Source organism: Dunckerocampus dactyliophorus, chromosome 11 (assembly GCF_027744805.1).
Source record: "Dunckerocampus dactyliophorus isolate RoL2022-P2 chromosome 11, RoL_Ddac_1.1, whole genome shotgun sequence".
Classification (NCBI taxonomy): Eukaryota; Metazoa; Chordata; class Actinopteri; order Syngnathiformes; family Syngnathidae; genus Dunckerocampus; species Dunckerocampus dactyliophorus.
Window position 1 is genome coordinate 10,240,178 of NC_072829.1, and position 23,269 is coordinate 10,263,446.

The 23,269-nt window shown below is 40.7% G+C and overlaps 1 protein-coding gene and 1 long non-coding RNA gene across 5 annotated transcripts in view; both read right to left on the reverse strand.

The window, feature by feature from the left end:
- Positions 1-23,269, reverse strand: part of pcdh19 (protocadherin 19) — a 92,449-nt gene that overhangs the window by 40,528 nt on the left and 28,652 nt on the right. The window lies entirely within an intron of this gene.
- On the reverse strand, positions 8,545-19,812 carry LOC129189512 (uncharacterized). The gene is made up of 3 exons (XR_008572814.1): positions 14,221-19,812; positions 13,949-14,085; positions 8,545-13,846 (listed from the first exon to the last, which is right to left on the reverse strand). It is a non-coding gene; the product is annotated as an uncharacterized LOC129189512 (long non-coding RNA).

Below are 23,269 nucleotides of genomic sequence, written 5' to 3' on the forward strand. Positions count from 1 at the left end.
ACGAGCGAAGCGGAAGTCAATACCACGTTTCGAAGTCTTATACAGCGGAGTCTGACACGTCTAAAGTAAGTTTGATCAAGTGTAGAATTACTACAGCTTCTGTTTGGACTGCTCAGCCCGCCAACCGTCCACTATCACCAACCAAGGAATTCTAAAGGCTGTTCAATTGTGATGCTTGTCAAGACAACTTGAGTGATTTTAGTTACCAGGAGGAGGAGGAGGAGGAGAAGAAGGAGGACGCCGATGAATGACTTTTCTGGTAGGCTACTGTTTAACTATCCATGTTACACTCACTGTTCGGCACGGTTGAACTAGTCATGATGCAAGGCGGTGCTCGTCACTGTTTGGAAAAATGAATTTATTTAATCAAAAGTTTTTAAAAAATTTAATTTAGTGGGTGTTGCTTACATACCAGTGAGCTCTAAAGTCCGGAAATTACAGTCATTTATTTTTACGCTGGTACAATATGATAGCCTTTTGATGCAGTTGTGCTTAACAATAAACAATATCCATCCATCACATCCTCACTAGGGTCGTGGGTATGCTGGAGCCTATCCCAGCTGACTTCAAGTTACACCCTGAACTGGTCGCCAGCCAATCACAGGGCAAACAATCATTCAGGATCAGATTCATAACTACAGACCTTTTAGAGCAGCCATTTTTTTTGTTTTTTGGAATGTGGGAGGAAACCGGAGAACGTGCAAACTCCACACCGAGATGCCCAACGGAGATTCGAACCCAGATCTCCTGACTGTGTGGCCAACATGCTAACCACTACGCCACCTTGCAGCCCCACATGCTAAATGAATTTGTCCATAAATAGTGGTTAACTTACTTTTACACTTGTGTGGAGGTTAACAGTGTTAAAATGTGACTTAAATGATTGCCTGTACGGTTAATTAAGGGATTACAATGGCTGCATTTTTATCCTGGAACAGATTATTTATATTTCTTAGTGAAATCTGGAAAAAAAAAATGACTGCATTTTGACTCGTGAAAAGTGAGTATATAATCATCAATGCAGATAATAGCTTTGCTGTGCTTTAAGTGCGCCAATTACAGGCTAATGATAATAAAACGTGTGACTTTCAGGCGGGATTGAACATTTATCGTCACTGTTAGTTTCACTTTAAGCAACCGATGACAACAACAAGCCAGCCTTCGTCTTTTTGAATAAAAAAATGGAGGCGAAAGGGAAAGAAAGAGGTGCCACAGCGTCATAAATGATGTCACAGAAATCTCATCACTGCCTCCAAAAAAGCTTGTTGGTGAAAGGATTTGAAAGGAAATGATGGCAGTTCCTCTGTTTTTATTTTGTAACAAGCGCGAGAGGGTAGTGACCTTGCTCACTGATGAGTCACTGACTCCGAGGAAGACGAGCGCACAGATGTAGCATCACCTCCTACGTTTGTGACCCACCTCAAATTGGAGGGAGTATCGATAAGTCTTGCTGCGGGGTCAAGTTTCAGTCGAGAGGAGAAGAAGACGTAGAAGTAGCAGGAAGAGGAGGTGGAGGAGGAGGAGAGGACGCCGCAAATGGCTACTTAATCAGGTTGGACAATGTGTTGTTGTGATCTGAGCGGCCCCGCTTTGGCGGCCAGAGCCTCTCTATTCCCATAATTATTGTTCCGTTTCATCTGGAGGACTGCAGGGAGGAACGTGACGGATAGCCGTGTCACCGCCGGTAGGGAGGGGGTCAAGGGAGCGGCTGAAGATGGGAGGAAATGGGCGAGAGTTGACCTGCGGGACTTGTGCGGTTACCACCAACCCTCTTTTTTTTTTTTTACCCTTTGCATCTTTCTCTTCAATAAAAGCAGGGTCACCAGGACGATGGACTCGCCTTTTGCCACTGAGAGCAAAAGCAATCTCCCCGCCGCAGCCGTAAGATTTGATTTGCCTTCCTCCTCTCAGCGTTGAATAGAGGAAGGGCGGATTGAGGTGGTGGGGGAGGTGAGGTGTGTGCGAGGACACCAGTTGTTACACCAGTAAATACCCGACAAGCTCAGCAGATTTCAAGCAAAGATAGCAGATAAAGACAAAATGTCACAGCTGCCTCCCGCTATGAATTATCAAGGCGGCGGCGACAAACTGCAGCGTTTACGTGGAAAGAAAACACAGACAGATGGAGCAATAGGTACTAATAAGACGCTAAAAAAGGACACGTAAAAAGGTGTCACCGCCAATCTGTTCAATTTATAGGTAGAGAGACTTCTTCTGTTGTTGCTTTCTCCTTTTTGTCCGAGCATGACAACTTTACTGTGTAAAAATATAAAGCGGTGATAAAAGAGAAAGGCTGCCATGTTGATAAACAACCATTTGGCACAAAGAATGCCGACATTCAAGATTGTTGTTTCTATCAAGAACTCTCATCCTGTCAGTCTCTGCAAAATGAAGGGTTTCTGCTGAAAATGTGTACCACTTTACAAATGTTTATTATAAATCACGGGCGGGAAAAATACGACTTGTGGGCCGCATACTGCCTGCAAACTGCCCACCTAGCATCTACTAAAAAAGCATTGATGAAGTCATAGCCCTGGTTCAGTGCGCATATAATTGCAATCGCACCAAGAATCTAATTAGACACGCAAAATAACAGGATGGTGACTTCTGTCAACACGCTTCTAATTCACGGTGCAACTGTACCGAACCAATATATCAACAGCACAACATGAAATTGGTGATTTACTAAATGACTCATAGGGAAATGTACAGTCAGCTCTCATTTATCGCTGGAAATTGGTTCCAGAGCCGGCAATTTCAGCGAAGTAGGATTCCTTATTTATAAATGGAATATTTTCATAGCTGGAGCACAGAAAACCTGTTTACGACTTTCTAAGTACGGTTTTTAACATTATTAAAGCCCCGATAGTCACCTTTACACCCGTATCACCCAATACAGTCATCCCTTGTTTATCGCGGTTAATTGGTTCCAGACCCATGGGTGATAAGTGAATTTCTGTAAAGTAGGATTCAATATTAATAAATGGAACATTTTCATATTTAGAACATAGGAAACCTGTTTATGACAATCAGCCCTAGACATGAAATATCACCCCTATAGTCACCTTTACAGTCCTATTAATCTTTGTTTACAACATATTGCTCAACTGTAATGCGCAGGCTACAGAATCACTGCATCACATAGCATGCTACCGAGCGAACTACTCAGCCTCCAATTTGTTTATTCTAAACTTAAGAAAGGATTTCAAACGGAATGCGGAACAAGGACACAGTAAGAAGCCAAAATCTTACCACTTCCACAAAGAAAGGGAGGAGAACTTTTTTCACTATGTCATGTTGAACATGCCATTATTATTATTATTATTGTAATCTAAGATTACATTATGTCTCATCAATGTAACACCTAGTGACCAGAATACTACTTGTCTTTCAATATGTTTTGACTAATAATAGTCCATGGTCAACCACAAAACAGCGGTCATTTATGAATTAATTACTTTTCGAAAAACAACGATAGAGCAAGGGAGCGATGTTTGAACCGTAATGTAGCGAGGGATGACCGTATAGTAGATACTGTACATAAATAAGACCTACAGTATAAGACATAATATAGACTCCCGCATTAGCATTGGGAGAGCGCCTTGTTATTTATTTATTATTACACTGAATATTATGTATGGTTTCGATTTATTATGAAAAAAAATCTTAATAATTACATCACCATACTGTTACATTACCTTATCAATGTTCTATGTATTTAAAAAAATCACATCTAAATACAGGGTGTGAATAAATGTACTGCAACAGGTGTGGAAAGGTTGGGATTAAATAAGCTTTGCTTCTTCCTACTCCTTTTGGACATGTGGAACTGTGAATTTAATTATTTGATGTATTCCATTGTAACGTGTATGTATGTTCAAATGAAGTTAAAACATTACCATTACCATTGATCCTTTTATACTTCCGGTTTCTGTACAGTACTTCCTGCGGTGGCTATTGTCTTCAGCAATGTAACATGACTGACACCAAATGACCAGTGTAGAATACTAATTATCAAAACATGTCTGCAAAATTGAGAGTGACAAGCTGCAAAAATGTAGCGCCACAGCTAGCGTGGCTAAATCCTCAACCCCTTGGCGGCACAAAAACGACATTCTTCCAAGTATCATAGGTATCATAGGTAAAAGAGGACGAGGAATAGTTAGGCAAAAAAGCTATGACATGCTAACGTAAAGTACAAAAATCAAACACTTTAACAAACGTGTAGCTGGAACCACATTTCAGCGAGGAATAACCAGCTACAAACAGGAAATTGGAAAGTACTTTAATAAGAATATATAGAAAGAACAACTCCTACACACACAAACTACATTGTGAGCGAACACGTTTGAAAAAACGTAAATGATGCAATTACCAAAGCCAAGCGTTTATAATCTTTAACCTGTTTTGAATTGGTTCTAAAATGTAGATGTCAAATAATGTATTGTGACATATACTGTATCATTATTGCAATATATATGATACACAGTATATCGCAATATGGATTTTAGGCCATATTGCCCATCCCTACTGTCCGTTGAGCGTGTTTATGTGTTTTTTTTAACAATTGGATTACAGACGTGAGTGTTTCATGTCCGTCGAGGCTGCTCATGTTTAAATTCGTTAAAATGCCGCGCAAAAACATTGAGGGGGACGCTTTTACAGCCAAGCTAAAAAAGAGCGTTTCATAATAGGGACAACAAACCAGACTGATTCAATCAAACTTGCCAAATCCAATGTGGCTGTGCTGTATAAACAGCTCCGAGTCAAAACGTGGGGGGTGAAGTAGTATCAAAGCTGTAAAAGAGGATGGACAACACCTGCGTGAAAGCGCAGCCTGTAATGTTGGTTCCACCCAAAACTCAATTCTTCCGTCCCATTTTCTGTTAAAAGCGATTATCACTGTCCAACACGTATCTTACATGAAAACACAGTTGCAAGAATGTCTCGATTTGCTGGGCTCTGTGTGAAATGCACGGACAAATAAATGTGGTTTCTCCCTGTAACTTTAATTTTGTCACATGATAGGGAATGACATCTGTGGTGCCGTCCTTCGGCTGTGGTCAAAATACTTTGGAAGACATACGACAATACATGTAAGTCAGATATCCAGTTTTATGTTCATTAGACGCATGGAAAATGACTTATGGGCAATTAGTTGCTCAGTGTCACGCACCTGCAAACATGATTTGCTTGGTGGTGTCCATGTTTTTCCAACCAATCTTGATCAAATTTTACACACATGTGCTTTTCATTCCCCGAAAGGTGTGGAACAAATGTCGTCTAAACACCCTAAAGCTACAGTGGGTGTTTTGTAGAGAAGTATTGACTTTCGAGTCAATTTAATAACGTTGGGGTTTAATAACAGCACCACCATGTGGTTTATTTTTTCAGAAAAATAGCATATGCAACTCAGTAGGGGTGCATGTGATGCCAAATTTCACCCTTCTGTGTGCAGTGGTCCAGGAGTAGAATAGTGCGCTTACACAAGTGTCAGACAATGAGGACACCCATGATAAAGATCCCTTTTCTAGGAAAATGTGTGCTGTGATCAATAACACAGCATTTCACTTCCTAAAAATCAAGCTGGGAGCATTGTAATCCTAATCTAAATTTGGTAAAGGCTGCTCTTTGTGTAAGTTTGTGAGGGTGATTCTTGAACTAAGCTTAACTTCAAGCCTTAATGCACATTTTTGCAGACGCTCCCTCTTTCAGGCTTTTCTTGCACAAAAATCCCCCGACTTGGCAGCAATGTGCTTTAAAAGCCGAGCGCCTCACCTGTAGGTCTGCCCCCCGTCGGGCCTCTTCGAGCCGCCGGTTGCACGACACCCAAGACAAAGGGTTCATATTGTGTTTACCTCACGCCGCTCAGCAACCCTAACCCCTACGGCCCCTTATGCCCACCCTTCCCCCGATACGGGCAACTATTCCACCTTCTTCCCGATAACAGAATTTCCCATAGATCCTCTGCCATCTGCTAGATTATAGATTGAGAGAGGCCAGGGCCCCTCAGGGAGGATCAGTGGTGGAAAAAAGCGTGGAAGAGAGCCTTAGGCCACAGCAGTCGTAGTTGTGGATGAGATTACACTTTCTATTTCTGCTTTGCTGTGGGGAGTCAGTGCTGATGAATACAGAGTTATTACCATTTAATATCAACGGGCTCCCCCGCACGCTCAAATTATATTGGATCAATTGTGACAGAGGGGTACACGCATGACAAACAACCTGCCACCTTCTCTGCATCATTTCACTCCATCAGTCATCAATTTAGCCCAAACCCAGCAAGGCCGATCTGGGAGTCTAAAGTGAATTATTATGGCTGAGAGAACATTTTAAAATGCCATCCTTTTTTCGACATACCCGCAAAACAACGACAAGTAGAACAGTGTCAGTTGTTGTGACTGTTTTGTGTTGCCGTCCTTGATAGCGTGTTACGTGTGGAGTTGTGTCCGAGCAAACCAAATAATGGCCTCACTCAAACACAATGACGCAGGTGTAAACACAACACTTCCTGCTTATATTTCCTTCTCCCCCGTGCTTCCCGTATGAAGCTGAACAAATACTGTATTTCCCACTCTCAACAAGTCGGGAAAAAAGGAAGAAATCAGGCTTTTTTTTCTGTGAATCCCTCTCTGAATGTTCTGAACCACTTTTTCAGCAATGCAATGCCATATTGATTAATAAGAATTCTGCTAAATTAACTCCTAAGTCAGTCACACTGTACACAGAACACATGAAGGACATGAAATATAGTAATAAAACACGAGTGTAGTGTAGCGTCTGCGAGCGAAACAAGCGCCCTGACTGTGTGTGTGGCTGTGTGGAGAGAGGACGGTCGACTTTGGTGATTTTTCTGTTGTAGCTACTGAATCCACAGCACCTCTGCTGGTTTCCATTTTGCCCACGCTGCGTCACAATTAACCAACCATAAATTCCACATTATGAGCCCAAATATTAGAAATCGATTATCATGCCCATCCCTACCTCCTCCGTAGGAAAGTGCAGATGATGCCTATTTGTCTGTTATTGTCAGCCACAGACAATAGTCCAGACTTGTCTCCATGTCACTCAGGCCGAGAGGCTCCACTGACGTCCAGTTAGAAGAGATGTGATTAATTATACATACATTGATAGAAACAGTATTCATTATTCATGTATTTTAGAGACATTGACATTTTCCCCCCGCCCTTTCAGCATGATGAAAAGATCTTAAATAATAGCCCCCCTCCCCTCCCAAGACATCTGCATTCCAATGTAGTCTTGCAAAGTTAAGCAGCTTACGGCTGTTGTCTTAATGGGTGCTCACCTCTGACACCCTCCCTCTAAACTTTGGTGGCCATGTGACTTCCTGGGGTGGTGGTTTTTGTGTTGTCTTTGTCCTGAGCTACAAGGCTGCTCTCGCTAAGCCTTTGAATAGCGACTCGGGACTGCGTCACCAAACTCTGAAAGCTGCATCGGGTTTCATTTAACACCTGTTCAGCCTTCGAGCCTGCACGTGCGTCCTGACTCCCAGTAAGAAAGACATGTATGAGATAAAGTTTTAGGGTTTTACATAATAATACGAGGAGAAAAATGTATCCGAGCAGTTCCCTATGAGAAATCTGCTTACTTTTGCTTCAGGCCAAGGCCTTGAGGATTTGATTTGAATCTCTGACGTTTTTTCAGTGCCACCCAAAAATGTGTAAATTGGCATGGTAATGGTATTGGTTTTATTTTTCCAAACATGCTGACCAGAATTACACTACAACTCATGTTTACACTCATGTTTAAACAAATGCAGTGATGAAAGAAAAAGAAAGAAAGAAGAATAAAAAAATGAATAGATCCATCCATTTTTTATGCCGCTTATTCTCACTAGCGTCGCGGGTATGCTGGAGCCAGCTGACTTCGGGCGAGAGGCGGGGTACACCCTGGACTGGTCGTCAGCCAGTCGCAGGGCACATATAGACAAACAACCATTCACACTCACATTCATACCTATGGACAATTTAGAGTCTCCAGTGAAATGTGGGAGGAAACCCACACACGCACGGGGAGAACATGCAAACTCCATACTCCATCAGAGATGCCCAACGGAGATTCAAACACAGATCTTCCAGATCTCCTGGCTGTGTGACCAAAATGCTAACCACTCGGCCACCGTGTAGCAAAATGAATAAATGAGAAATTTCATTATAGATAAACGCAATAATAAAATAATATAAAATGAATGTAGGAATTAAATATAAATAGATAAATACAGTTATAGAAAAAACTTACCAAAACCGTGTATAATGTATAAATAAAGGCAATATTTGCATCTTTTTCTAGAAAGAATTTAGTGGTTCTGACCCTCTGGAACAAGCACTACAAACATAAAATAATTAGCAGGGTTTTTTTCCCAGCAAATTACTAGATAGTTGCGTTCTCTCCTCTCGGTTGTGCCCTACATTAAGCCGGCGTTGTGGGAGAAGTGAGGCACACTAATTTAGAGCGCCAGAAATTCCCAATGGTTTACACCCCCCCGTCCTCCGCCCCTCCCCCTCCCGTCCCCTGGGCTAGGCCTTACAAACACACATTCAGAAGGACTATATTATGTAAACATGTGGCCACTGAGTAAACACCACAACTTTTACTTATTTTGAAACATGACTCCAATTAGAAGCCTCTTTTACAAGGACAGCCTGCAAAATGGGGAAGGGGTAGGATTAACTAAGCTGTGCTTCTTCCTACTCCTTTTCAGACATACTGAGTTGTGCAAGTGCAAACGTGTCAATTAAACCATTACCATTACCATGACTGAATAGCCACATCACAGCTGTCACGGACAAGCCGGCATTTATCCACCATTGCCTTTCACACAGAATCCACTGAAGGGGGATATTGCCAATGATTTGTGTACACTTTCACACAGCAACAATGCATCCTGCAATTAGATTATCCGATGCGACAACTGCTTTAAACACAACAGAGTGGTTAAAGTTAGTGTCTGGGTATAAAACACCATACCCCTTGCACACAGACACCTTCCCGCCTCTGTTATGGCTCCTCATTCTGTGTCAGTGCTGTTAACATAGATTTGGGACCTGGAAAAAGGTGGAAAAATCCCTATGTGCAAAATACTATTACTAAACCAGCGGGAGTGGGATTGACTTGAAATTTCTCACACAGCTCAATGCGCTGGACTACAAAAGACCCACTCTCACTTTAGGGTGTTGAGCCAAATCACCACTAAATGTCTTACACACCTTGTTTGACAAGTACATTTGTGTAAAATTTGAGCAAGATTGGTTGAAGAACTGCCATCAAGCAAAACGTCTTTGCAGGGGCAATTAGCCACTAATTGTCCTCAAGTGATTGAGCATTTGTCTAATGATAATAAAACTTTGAGGATATCTGTATTACATGTATGCAAGCCTGTCTTCCAAAGCATTTTGACCACAACCCAAACGGGTCGCCACAAATGTCATTTAGTGTAACGGCGGGTGCCCATCTCTCTCTGTCTCTGAACCCCCTGTCCTCGCTCACAGTGGCAAGGCATCTTCTCAGACACTTTAGCGGCATGTAGATATTCAGCAGCTCATTACAGACCACGGAGGCACACACGAGGGGAGAGTTGCTGGGAGATGGATTGAGTGGGTCTCTTTATTGACATGCCTTAATCTGACACTGGGTATAGGGAATGAGTCACAGCCTCCGGCAAATAAAGATGGCAGCAACTGGGATGTGAGTGGAACTTCATCAGCGTTCATTAATCCCACCACCCCGGGCCACACGCGCAAACAAACGATGTTTACACTACATGGAGGGTCCTTTTAAAGGGCATCTATGCAGGTGCATGTGCAATTTTGTTGCATGGCAGCTGCTAAAACACAGCTAATGTCTAAAAAAAAAAACAAAATCAAAGCTCAAAATGCGAGTGCCAACCTCTGTATCATAGTAGATGAATTATCTCCTTCTGCAAATAACCCAAACCCATGAGTAAATTAACAAATAACGGTTAGTGTGGGATAATTTCGGACTAAAAATGGTGTATACCTGTAGTAAATATTGCAGGCTGGCAGAAAGTGAATAGTTAAGGCGTCAGTATGTCTACATCCCTTCTGCTTTTGAATCTGCATTTTTTAGAGGTTTCTAAGAAGTTTAGGTCTGGCCCTTAACTTTGTTGCCATTCCGCTCCGCAATGATGAATTAAACAAAGCAATTCATGTTGATTTGCTATCTACCCTGTGTTTCATCACACTATGTGAATGGAGCTCGGTTCCCCTGGCTGCCAAAGTTAGAGCGTCGATGCGTCTGTCTCAACTTTAGAATCTTCAAAGAGGGTTTGAAATGCTCGTCAAAAAGTAACACGCGAGGTAATTCACAGCAGTTGGCTTGTGCATTGGAATGAAAAGAGGTTTAGCTTGGAGCCTCGAGCTCTGTTAGCATTCCATTCTACCGTTTGTTCTTTTGATTACCGTAATTTCCGGTGTATAAGACGCACCCACCAAATTTAGAGAGAAAATCAGATTTGTTCGTGTATAAGACGCACTGGACTATAAGTTGTACATCTGCAGGTCTTAAACTATAGTGGGCAGGAGTGCATGAGGACCAGGTTCAGTTGTTCTTTATCTGACAGGCGTCAATTTATGAACTTTGTGGAAACTCATAACGAGCATGTCAACCCATTGTAAATCACAGGAAAAAAATGCGACTTGTCCATGTCAACGCAAAGCGTCCGGTAAGTGACGTGCATGCACAAAAGCACGACATCACACACATTTCTGCGTGCTTACAAAAGTAAAGATTACGGCAGTGTGCGAGGTCCTTGTCGATATATGCGACCGACCGTTCATACTGCAGTCGCATCTCATACATATCAAATTTATATCCACATACGAACAAGGCCTGAGTGGCATTTGAAAAAAATTGGAATTGTGCTGTTCACAATGACATGAAAAATCAGATACAGGTCACATATGAGCAAAAAAATCGGAATTAACCTGCAGTGTGAACATAGCCTAACATAATAACATTAAAATAACCAATTATTGAGTAAAAATAACGAGCAAAAGCTATTTCAACTTCTACACACAATGCATCACTGCAAGCGGGAGTCGTTCTTTGGCCCAAGGTGGTCTGGCGCCCGACAGCAGGCAACCTTTGGCCAATGGACATCTCTGCTTGCAGTGATGCATTGTGGGTAGAAGTTAGAATTGCTTTTCTTTGTTATTTTAATTTAATAATGCATTGTTATTTGAATGTTATTATGCTATATTTATGTTATAATATGTTTTTTTGAATTTGGTTGCTGTGTGATTATTTTAGCTTCCTTTGTAAATTAACACCACCAGTCAGACTGTTATATTGAGTAATAACCTTCTGCGATTTCCAACAGGTTGACAAGGTTGCTGGGAATTACAATGCAACTTGTGATTGGCTTCTGCTAAAGAAAGAGCTACCGTTTGTTTGCTTGGCTCGTGAGCAGCATTGAATTTAAATGCTTAGTGGTGGTTCTCAAGTACAGAAGAAAACAAATTATAAATTCGCTACATCGCTGTATAAGATGCAGGATTAAAGTTTAAGAAAAAAAGTAGTGGTTTATACACTGGAAATTACGGTAAATGAAACACCAAATAGTAGAAAATCACACTTGCATAGCTTTCTTTGCAAGGAAGCTAAGTCTCTAGGAAATCATGAGCAATGGTGCCAACTGCTGTATCAAAGCAGGGTTTTATTAAACAGATGGACGTTTTAGATAGTACCCCAGCAAAGCCACGCCCATGAGCGACCCCGACAAGCAGGTAGAGATGATTTGTGATCTTTTTTGCTGCTATGAGATGTACATCTGGTGGTCATCTATGAGGGGATGATTTGTTACTAGGCAGCTGTCAGAAAAGTATTAGCTGCGTGCACATCTGTAAATCCAGCTTCTTAACAAGATCGGGTGCTCTCACATCGGAATAACATCCAGTGCTGTGTGACGGTTTATAATCCATTACCAAAGCGTAAAGCAGGGGGGAGAATAAGGTGGGGAATAAGCCATCTGCAGTGAAACAAGTGTTGACATACACAACCACACAGTGGGAGTAAAAACTGGAGCAGGGCCCTCTGTTGTCTCCATTGGGGACTGGGAACCTAGCAGCATGCCAGAGAGAGAGAGAGGCCAGATGAAGTGGGCTTGACCCACTCACTGGAAGTGGGCGTGATGGGGGATTAGCTGAACGGATTTCATTTAACTGAATTTGTGTTTGGGCAGACTTTTAGGGGTCACGAAAAACAGCGACACACATTGCATCCCTACCCCTGCTGTGCATCCACAGGAAGCCGAGGTGCTGTATTCCTAAGCCTCATACACGCAAATACTGTACACAGCAAATTCAGCAGGCCTAAATTGACACTGTAGGAGTTAATCTCAACACTTTCAAAGTGTCCCATGGGGTCCACTCTACAAAGTGTTATTTTAACACTTTTGAAAGTGTAGCCATTTTTACACCATTGTAGAGTCAATATTAACTATTTATATAGTTAAAATTTAACACTCCTTGACACCAACCGGTGTTGCATTTTTTTAACACTAGTGTGAGGTGTCACAAATTAATTCTCTTAAGAGTCATTTATTGACTCTTATAGTGTCATTTTACTCTCAAAAGGAGTTGCAACATTAACACTATAAAGGTGTTAATCTACTACTTCAAAATAAAATTTAAACATTTTTTAAAAATGACTAGTTGACTGCTTCATACATTTTATTCCAAAACATTTCATTTCCAACAGACAGCTTAAATAACAGCAGGGCACTACAGTATGTTTGCTTTTTGACAATTGTCATTAGAGTACTGCTTGTCAAATGGTCTGAAATGAGTCAGTTCATTTAAACACATGACAGAAAACTCAAGCATTTGGTCTTCTATGCAGTACGCGTTAAACAGGTCCTCATAGTACATAGTTTTTTTACATTACAGGCTATTATGAAAGCACATTCTTTGTGTTTTATTATATCACAGATCTTCTTGAACACAGGTAGATCAAAGCTACATCCAGTACATATGTCATCAGGTTGAGGTTCAGTTCCTGACAGCAACTCATCGATGTTCTGCTTTTGCGGGAGAGTCTTAAAGTCTGCAATGACTTTTGGTTTGAAGACAGTTGACCACTTAGCCAGGAACCTCTGAGATACTTCATCACCAAACATCATTGAGAAATCCTGGTCAATCTATAAACAAGACATGAATATTTCATATACTGTAGGCCTACAGGTTTACAAATGGTTGATGTAATGGGTAATCTAATACGGAACTAGTCCAAATACTCAAGATTTCCTTACCAATCCAGGAACATCAAGGAAGTGAGGGAACACATTGAGAACAGACGATGATACATCTTGTGCTTGGATCATATTCTGTCGATACTGGAAAGTTGCTCTCATCTTCTTCGACCACGGATTCATCATTTGAATGTCTTACTGTAGATAGCGCCTCCTTGCACTCCTCACCAAGCAGCTGTTGACCAGTTAACAGATGTTCTCCTCTGGTTTTTGGACCATCATGAAGAAACAGTCTTGGAACGGCTTTGAGAGCCAGGAGAAGTGTAGGACAAAACAGTGACTGGGTGGAGGGAGCAAGGATCAACCAACCTTACGATTTCTGGACGACCTGCTCTACCTCTTGAGCCACTGCCGCTAAGCTAAGCATCCTATGAACATATTTGAAACAAGAGTTTAATACAAACTACACACCTAAAGGAAAAACAAAAACAGTACTTTAGGTTTTACATTGAAAAGACACTTGCATATCCAGGTTTGGAGAATGGATCTTTTAGGTATGGAAAACAAGTCACAATTCTCAGGGCGTAATTTCTCATCACACATGATGGCGGAACCCTCCTTTCAAAACAAATCATAGTTAATGATCACAGACAGAACCATTCCCACAGTACATGGTACATGGAATGACTGTTCTAATGGAAAGGGGGAAGTTCTTCTTACCCATGCAGCTCCATCATATCTGCAGCCAGGATGTTCACCATCTGTTTACACCTTGCATCGGTTAGTGTTTCAGTCTTGTTGCACTCCTTGAAGATTTCCTCACCTTTCAGATTGGCCCTCAAAACACCACCGACTTTCTGCAAAAAATATTAAAATGATATATAGTGTGTTCATGGGAATTCAAGAGGATTTTTCAATAAAACAATGTCATGCATAAAAACACTACATATCATTGATAATTTTAATTTTACATTTATTTACTCAAAGCTTACCCGTCATGCTTCATCCTGATCCATTGGTTCTGTTGGGTTCCTCTTGTGGGCTGAAGGATAAATTGTAGAACCTAATGAATGGGATGTAGTCGGCAAGAGTGGAGGCTCGCACCAACTGGCAATAACTGGGGTGAAGGGATAGTGGAGTCTACACATCTCCATCCACCTCTGAGAATAAGAATAAATATAATAATAATAATAATAATATAAAACATCCTACTAAAATAATTAAATAAATATGGAATTGCCACAGTTGCAGGGCTTATTATGCATTGATTAAAAAAAAAAGATATTACTTACCACATTCACGTAAGACTCAAGGAAAGGTTTTCTGTGAATCAAGAAGAAAAATAAAGATGCATCATTCTAAAAAAAAAATTGTGTAGTTCACTTCCAACACATGCCTGACAATTATTTTTAAGTTAAAGTAACAATTAGAGTTGCCAACCTTGATATCTTGTATCTTGTACAGCATATCAAGTCCTTTGCTGGGGGCCAGCAGGCCTACTTGTGGGGGCTCCTCCTGCCAATTAGCTAGTTAGCCATTAGCTCATTAAAAATGAAGATATAACGTAGCGTTCACTTACTTTGCCAAATGTTGCACAGGCAGTGCCGATTCAGCTCACAGCAACACTAAATAGAAAATATAACTTAGCAAAAACACGAGCTAACATTAGCAAAGGCTTTGGGTGGAAACAGCTGCCTCAGTTTATTAGTATTAAATATCACACCAAAAACTAACGTTTTTTATGTGTAAACAAGGTACAACACAATTCATTAGTTCATCTATTTAAACGTTTACTTACCTACTGATGCAAAATGATTCCTAATTATCAACTTCTTCCATCAGCAAGTGAAGTGAGGGGTGGAGTCTAAATGAAATGTCCGTGGGCGGAGCTTAAGACACGTGAACACTGTTAGGTGTTAAATGGAGTGTGGAAGTGTTGAATGTCTTTATTGTGACACTAACAAGATTTGAACATTTTCAACACTCCATTTGAACTACAACACTTTCATGATCCAGTGTTAAATTGAACATTTTTAAGAAAATGCAGTGTTAGATCAACTCCAAATAGTGTAAGATTGACACTCCAACTTCAAGATTCTCATCAACACCAAAAAATTAACACTCCTCAATTTGCTGTGTACATATCGTGTTTCCCTGTAATTACGTCTCCATTATGAAGTCTAATCTAGTCAATTGAAATGCATCTTACACCCGGCACACACCTTTCTACAGCTTTGATTCCTTAAAATGAAGTCCTTTTTAATCCTTTTGTTCCGCCACCATAAACATCATGTAGTAATTTTCTGTGCTTATCAAAACCGCCGGTCCATGCGCTCATGTTTGTATGTCAGCGTGTGTGCTAAGCCGTTATCTAGTAAGAACATATCTCTGGGCTGGATGTTTATCTTGGCTGATTGGAAGGAGTTGTATTTTGTCCCAGTGCCATAGTACATAATATTATCTTTTGTTTTTCATCATTCCATTTCTCCCAGGCCTAGATATAGTTTGATATTCGATGGTGGAGAAATCTCTTTAGTCACCCCAGGGCTTCTAATGTACTTTTACTTGTAATCTGTGAATTTAATAAATGAAATGGGGAGGAAACAAGCTGTACACAATCGAATGCTTCAACTCCCTTTTGTATTGCAAGTGGGGGCTGGCGGGGGAGACATGACTGTCACTATTAGGCGGAGGAGAAACAGCTGCAGCCCACACAACAAACACAACATGCCTTCCTCCTGATGGCTCTGTAGAAAAATATTGCAGGCCTCGACTATCAGAGCTGCTCGTGGAGTCTAAGAAGCATTGTTTATCTCAAACAAAAAAGTAGAATCGTGGCAATTTGTGTCGTTTATGTAGTCTTTAATCTAACATGTCAATGTGCTAATGTTGTGCAGTGGCTTCCTATACTTGGGCCTAATGGCTTTAACGATGCATCAAAAGTCTCCAGAGGCTGCAAATAATCCACATCCAGGAGGTAGGTTACGAATTCAGCTTAGTGTGTGACCATTTTGGACTAAAAATAGCATATATTTGCTGTAAAATCTCCTGCGGGTGCCCAGAGTCAGCACTAAACACGGTGAGGCTGCGTTTCAGTTTTATGCTTCCAAAATCTGAAACAGTCTTCCAGAAGATGTGCGACGATACTCAAATCCAGGCTGAAAACACTTCTATTCAGCTGTGCATTTGACAACTCAAATTATTTTATCTGCACTCTTCATTATTATTAATGTTTTGGTTTTATGGAATGATTCATGGAATTGAAATGATTTTAAAGTGATTTTACGTTTATATGGAATGATTTTATGAAGTCATTTTACCCTTCTTTCTTACCTTTCTGTAAAGCACTTTAAATTACCTTGTGTATGAATTGTGCACTCTAAATAAACTTGCCTTGCTTTGCTTGAATATTGCAATATCTACAACACAGGCTGGTGGAAATGACTACAGTGAGATTCCTGTGGCAATAGTTAGTGTGTCAATATGTCTGCATCCTATAAATGGTGGTTTTTTTGGGTTTTTTTACATGTAGAGGGGAGAATTTCTTACAGTTGGCCTATGCATTTGAATGCAGATGGGTTTAACTCTGAGGTCCAAGGGTTGTTGCCATTCCGTTCCACTAGTAGTTGTTTTGATTAAACAAGGCAATTAACGTTACATTGCTGACTACTCACGTTCATCAAACATAAAATCTAAATTTAAACGCTAATGGAGCTAGGCTCGTGACTTGCAAAGTTAGCATGTTGGTTTGTGCATGCCGCCAACTCATGAATCTTCACAGCTGGTGTCTTTACATGTTTGAAATGCTCATATATTTGAAAAAGTTGTGCATTGGTTGCCTTTCCATTTTGATACTAAAGGCCAATTCATGTTCAAGTGCTAGCTAAACTCAAAATATGAGGAAAACCACGCTTTCATATTTTAAATGTTATGATTTTCAAGTTGCACACTTAAGTGTGGAAAAGCGCACACTCATCACAACATATGAAGTCAAAATGACATAATCGCAAATGGAGCAAGGTTCCCCAAGCTGGTAAAGTTAGCACAACCATTGCTGCATCGTATGTCGGCATGCCAATATTTCTCCAAAAGTAACATGAAGCATGAGTTCCTTGAAGTTGTTTCAGTCGGCATTTCAATGCTTGTGCAAATGCAATTAGCTTAGAGCCTAATACATTAGATGATTGATTGTTCATTCTTGCGCTCATTGATCTATGACATTTCTTCAATGGCCAGCCCCTACAGGAAACCACAAAAGAGACTGTGGCTCAGAAAAACTCTTATTTTGTCTTAACAGGGAGGCCAGCACTGACTATTCAAGACTATCAGACACTCTCTAGTAATCATCTTTCTCTCCCCGAGCCCCTATCAAAAGATGTTACTGTGCAAAATGTCAGCGAGGGAGAGCTAGAGAGGGAAGGAAAAAAGACGCAAGAGAAGTAATCTCCATCTCCTTTTTGATCACAAGTGGAATAATTGGAACCCTCTTAGGCTCATTACACGAGTTGTCCGCCAGCCAAAAGATAGCTCCAGATGCCCCTCTTCATTCATCTTGAAGCTTTGAAAAATACTGCTTTCTCCAGTAACAACCCTTTATGAGATGCAATGACAAGAGGTCCTATATTAAAGGGCAATGCCTTTTTTTTTAAAACGATGTAGCTCTCAACGAGCGCAGTCAAACATCAGTTATAAAAAAACAATAGCGGCAATGGCGGCTCGTTAACAAGGAAGCCACCAGTGACTGATCTGCCCTGTGCTGTTATCAAAACCATGTTTGCCATGATTAGTATTCTAATTACCATTACCATGTTACGCAGATTAACCTTATCCCCAAATTTAAATCACCTGCACTGATGGTAGCCCGTGCAGTCATGCCTATGAATGGCAGCAACGTCCCCTCAGATAAATCCACTCTAATTAGCTGTGTGCCTTACAGGGGCCTATGTGGTGCTAATAATTAGAGCTACTGTAGCAAAGGTCATGCACAACTATTTAGAGAGGATGCAGGCTGCATAGATAATGGGAGGGGGGTGGTGCCACTTTCTTGGGCATTTTTCAGAGCACCATTTTAAAGCCATTTAATTGTTAGTAGCGCTAAATCCAAGTCAATACTGTATGTCTGCATTCCATGAGTGTTTAGAGAGTTGAGCTCTGAGCCTTAAGTTGTTTTGCCAAACTTTTCCTCTATTTGTTGTTTTGATTGAGCAAAACAGTTGCTAGCTTAATTGTGGAGAAGCCCACTTTCATCACACTATATGGATAGTGCCTGGTTCCCGGGCCATCAAAGTCAGCCCGCCAATATGTCTTAACTCAACTGAATTGTCAAAATGGGTTTGAGAAGTTCACATTTCTCAAAGGGTAACAGTGAAAACGTGAGGTACTTGATTTCACTACAGTTGCCCTGGCCGATACGGTGAAATCCAAAGATTTCAGGCTCTGTTATTGTTCCATTCCACAATTTGTTGCTTTGATGAAATGAAACTGTTGCAAACCAATTGGTGGAAAAACACACTTTAATCAAACCATATACAGTGCCCCCTTCCTGATTTTTTTTTTTGCATGTTTGCACTACCTCCACCATATTTTACTGTTGGTATGATGTTCTTTTTCTGAAATGCGGCGTTACTTTTACGGCAGATGTAATGGGACACACACCTTACAAGAAGTTCAGCTTTTGTTTCGTCAGACCACAGAGTATTTTCCCAAAGGTCTTGGGGATCATCAAGATGTTTTTTGGCAAAATTGGGACAAGCTTTAATGTTCTTTTTGTTCAGCAGTGGTTTTCGTCTTGGAACTCTGCCATGCAGGCCGTTTTTGTCCAGTGTCTTTCTTATGGTGGAGTCATGAACACTGACATTAACCAAGGCAGGTGAGGCAAGTGAGAGAGGGAAGTCTGGGCCTCCCTGCTTAAGCTGCTGGCCCCGCGACCCGACCTCAGATAAGCGGAAGAAGACGGATGGATGGATGGATGGATGGATGGATGGATGGATGTAGGTTCACCACTATTCCACGGAAGGTGCCATGTGCCATGAAATTAAAAGTTTAATTTAAAAACTGTATTTTGTGTTCAGTTGTGTTTTCATTGACTAATATTTCAATTTTTTTGGTCATCTGAAACATTTAAGTAAGACAAACATGCACCATTTTTTTAAATGGTGAAAAGTTGAATGAAGCGAGGTTCCGGACTGGCAAAGTTAGCGCATCAGAATGTCTGTTTGCCATCAGTAGGTGTTTGTGTTGCTCACATCTGTCAAAAAGTTGTGCATTTAAATGCAAATAAAATTAGCTCAGGGCCTCAATATCTACTGTTTCCATTTTGCTAGTTCTTCTTTTGTTTTAACAAGGGAATTAATGTTTTGTAATGTTATCCCATCGTTTGACAACAGCGCTACAAGGTGTTTTTGTACCCTTGTGGTGTAATAACTGCACCTTCACTCCACCTGTTAATTTGCTGCAATCTAATGTGTTTGTGCTAACCGTATAGTATAGTCCCATTATTAAGTGCAAAGGAGGTTTGTTGCAACAAGCATAAGAGCACGGGTTAATGAGCATACGAAAGAAAAGCGGTAAACACATCCCCTACACAGAGGTGCTCCTATTTCTATACCACCACTGCCACCGCCCCCACCCGCCCTGCCCCTTGTGGTTTTAGCAGCATTCTAACTCCCAGACTGTCTCCTAAAATAAGAGCTGAGGGTTTTACAGCCAGTATCCGCAAGGAATTCACTGTCACCTCCTCGCCATCACACCCCTGATGAAATAAGCAACAGCCTCACACTTACGTATCTCAAACAACACATATGTTAATGTGAGCTAGATTGGTCTGTGTTCAACTGTTGCAGGACTAGAAAGACAACTGGGAGGAGGAGGTGTGGGGGAGAAGTATTTCTTGCATGCCACCTGAGCCATGGTGTGTCATCATAAGGCCAAAATTAGGATAGGGAAAACAATAGCTGATATTAAACACATGCATGCAAAATAAACACGCATGGAAATCAATATTAGCTGCAGTGTTTACTGTGAAACAAAAATAAAATTCAACGAAATACAAAAAAAAAATGTTGAACCTCATTTGAGACTCCAGCTCTGTAATTATGTATTTTTCTTTGTCTTTGGCTTTTAAATGTGCCCTGATAATCAGCCAATGAGATAAGAGCGTAGGCGGTGCCCCGATAATCAGCCAATTAGAGCGTGAAGCGTCAGAAGGCGTCACCAAGTGTACTCTGTTAGCCATGGAAAATGTTTCCCTCTCTCTGTCGCACGAGCTATCAAATTTCTGAAATTGCACCGACTTGACGCTTTACGTTATATGGAATTTCTTACGTAATACGATGCAAAAACTTTACAGAAATTCTTTACGTGCAGTGGAATTTACGTAAAAGGAGTTTTACGTTATGCGAGGTACTACTGTATATGTATGTATGTATGCGGTGGTGTGAAAAAGTGTTTGCCCCCTTTCTGATTTCTTATTTTTGTATGTTCATCACACTTGAATGTTTCAGGTCATCAAACAAATTTAAATATTATCAATGACAACACAACTGAACCCAAAATGCAGTTTTTAAATGAAACTTTTATATTATTAAGGGAGAAAAAAATCCAAACTTACATGACCCTGTGTGAAAAAGTGATCCCTCCCATCAGTCCGGAGAATGTCATAAAGCCATTTCGAGAGCTTTGGGACTTCAGCAAACCACAGTGAGAGCCATTATCTACAAATGGCGAAAACATGGAACAGTGGTGAACCTTCGCAGGAGCGACCGGGCAACCAAAGTAACCCCAAGAACGCAGCGACGACTCATCCAAGACGTCACAAAAGATCCCACAACAACATCCGATGAACTTACTTACTACCTCAAGATCTCAGGTTTTGGACAGGTGTGATACTGTAAGTGTGCACGTCTGATGGCGCTCATAGAGATCCAAGGAATGCTCAGGTCGTTTGTATGTATGCTCACACACTTGGAAAAATTAGGGAACATTGCCTGGAACTGATTCATGTAATTCCAATTATTTTCAATAATCGGACATAATGATTCGACCTCAGAAGCTCCTCTATATCTGTCTATCTTTGTAGATGTAATGCAATGCCTCGACAGTAGCAGTGTAGCAGAAACCATGTGACCACACAGATACAGGAAGTCCTGCACAAGACCGATTCATCTACAAGTGTGTCAATCAATGTGTAGTCAGTGTGTTAATGAAGCTTCAGTGAGCTCACGCTGGACTCACTGCCAGGTTCAGTGCACACATGCAGAGTTCAACAATAGATATTCCAGGTTAGGAACCCACAAGTAGAATTAAGTAAATGCATGTATATTTATATACACATGCATTTCAGTTTTTTAATCTATCAATAACTATAAATAAATAAATAACATATATATACTGTATATGTATATGTATACTGTATATATATACAGTGGTGCAAAAAAGTATTTGCCCACTTCCTGATTTCTTATTTTTTTGCATGTTTGTCACACTTTAATGTTTCAGATCATCTATATTTGTTTGATGGTTGGGCCACCTTTAGCAGCAACAACTGAAATCACTTGTTTGCGATAATGTCCAATGAGTCTCTAACAGGAGGAATTTTGGCCCACTCATCTTTGCAGAATTGTTATAAGTCAGCCACATTGGAGGGTTTTTGAGCATGAAGGCCTTTTTTCGGTCATGTCACAGCATCTCAATTAGGGGTGGGAATCTCTGGCCACCTCACGATTCGACGCGATTATGATTCAGAGGCCTGCGGTGCGATGATAAAACGATTATCGATGCACCACGATGCATCTTTGTTTGTGATCAATAGTCATGTGGTTTCATGCATATTTTTTTTTATATATATAATTTCCATTTACTCACTGTGTACTAGTAAAACAAAGCATATTTGTAACGATCCACCATTAAAATAAACATGAACCAGATTAATTTGCTTCCATTATCTTTTAATAATTGAAGGTTACATCTACCAACATATTTCCCATTGCACAGATCCAGCAGGAAAAGTAAAGTGCACCAGTAGTAGCATGTATAAAATTAACAAACTTCAGCATATTCTGAGTAACCAACATAAAAAAAAAAAATCCTGAGCATAGAATCTCTGACAAAATAATATTTTTGCTGTATAGCAAAGTCATAAAACAGCTTTCATACAAAATATCAATTTTGTGCCAGCGGCTCTCATAAAAGAATAATGCCTGCAGATGTCAGTATATTATGAATAACCAAAAAAACTAGGCTGCCCTTATTCACAATGGCAGTGTCAGTGAAATAACGTTGCGATGGGTTCCAAAGTGCGCAACAAAGCACGAAAGCCCTGCTTCTCAACAACCGAATACAGCCACAAATCCTTCGCAATAAAAGTGTTTATGGCAGAAACACTTTTCTGAGTTGGGTGGAAAATTACCTGCGGTGTCTTAGGTGCACCACCATGAACGTCCGCCTTCCGCCTTTTTGTTCATTTTTTTTTTTGTTCCATCGGCTTTGATTATTGACGTTTATGAATCAAATTAATAATCGTCAATGTCCGCACCGTGATGCATCTCAGAAACGATTATTTCCCCCACGCCTGACCTCAGTAGGATTCAGGTCAGGACTTTGAGTAGGCCACTCAAAAGTCTTGTTTTGGTTTTTCTTCAGTCATTCAGAGGTGGACTTGCTGGTGTGTTTTGGATCATTGTCCTGCTGCAGAACCCAAGTTGGTTTCAGCTTGAGGTCACAAACAGATGGCCGGACATTCTCCTTCAGGATTTTTTGGTAAACGGCAAAATTCATGGTTCCATTTATCATAGCAAATCTTCCAGGTCCTGAAGCAGCAAAGCAGCCCCAGAACATCACACTACCACCACCATATTTTACTGCTGGCATGAAGTTGTTTTTCTAAAATGTAAATGTAAATGTAAATCTAAAATGTAATGGCACACACACCTTCCAAAAAGTTAAACTTTTGTATTTTCCCAAAGGTCTTGGAGATGACCAACTTGTTTTCTGGCAAAATTGAGACAAGCCTGAATGTTCTTTTTGTTCCGCAGTGGTTTTCGT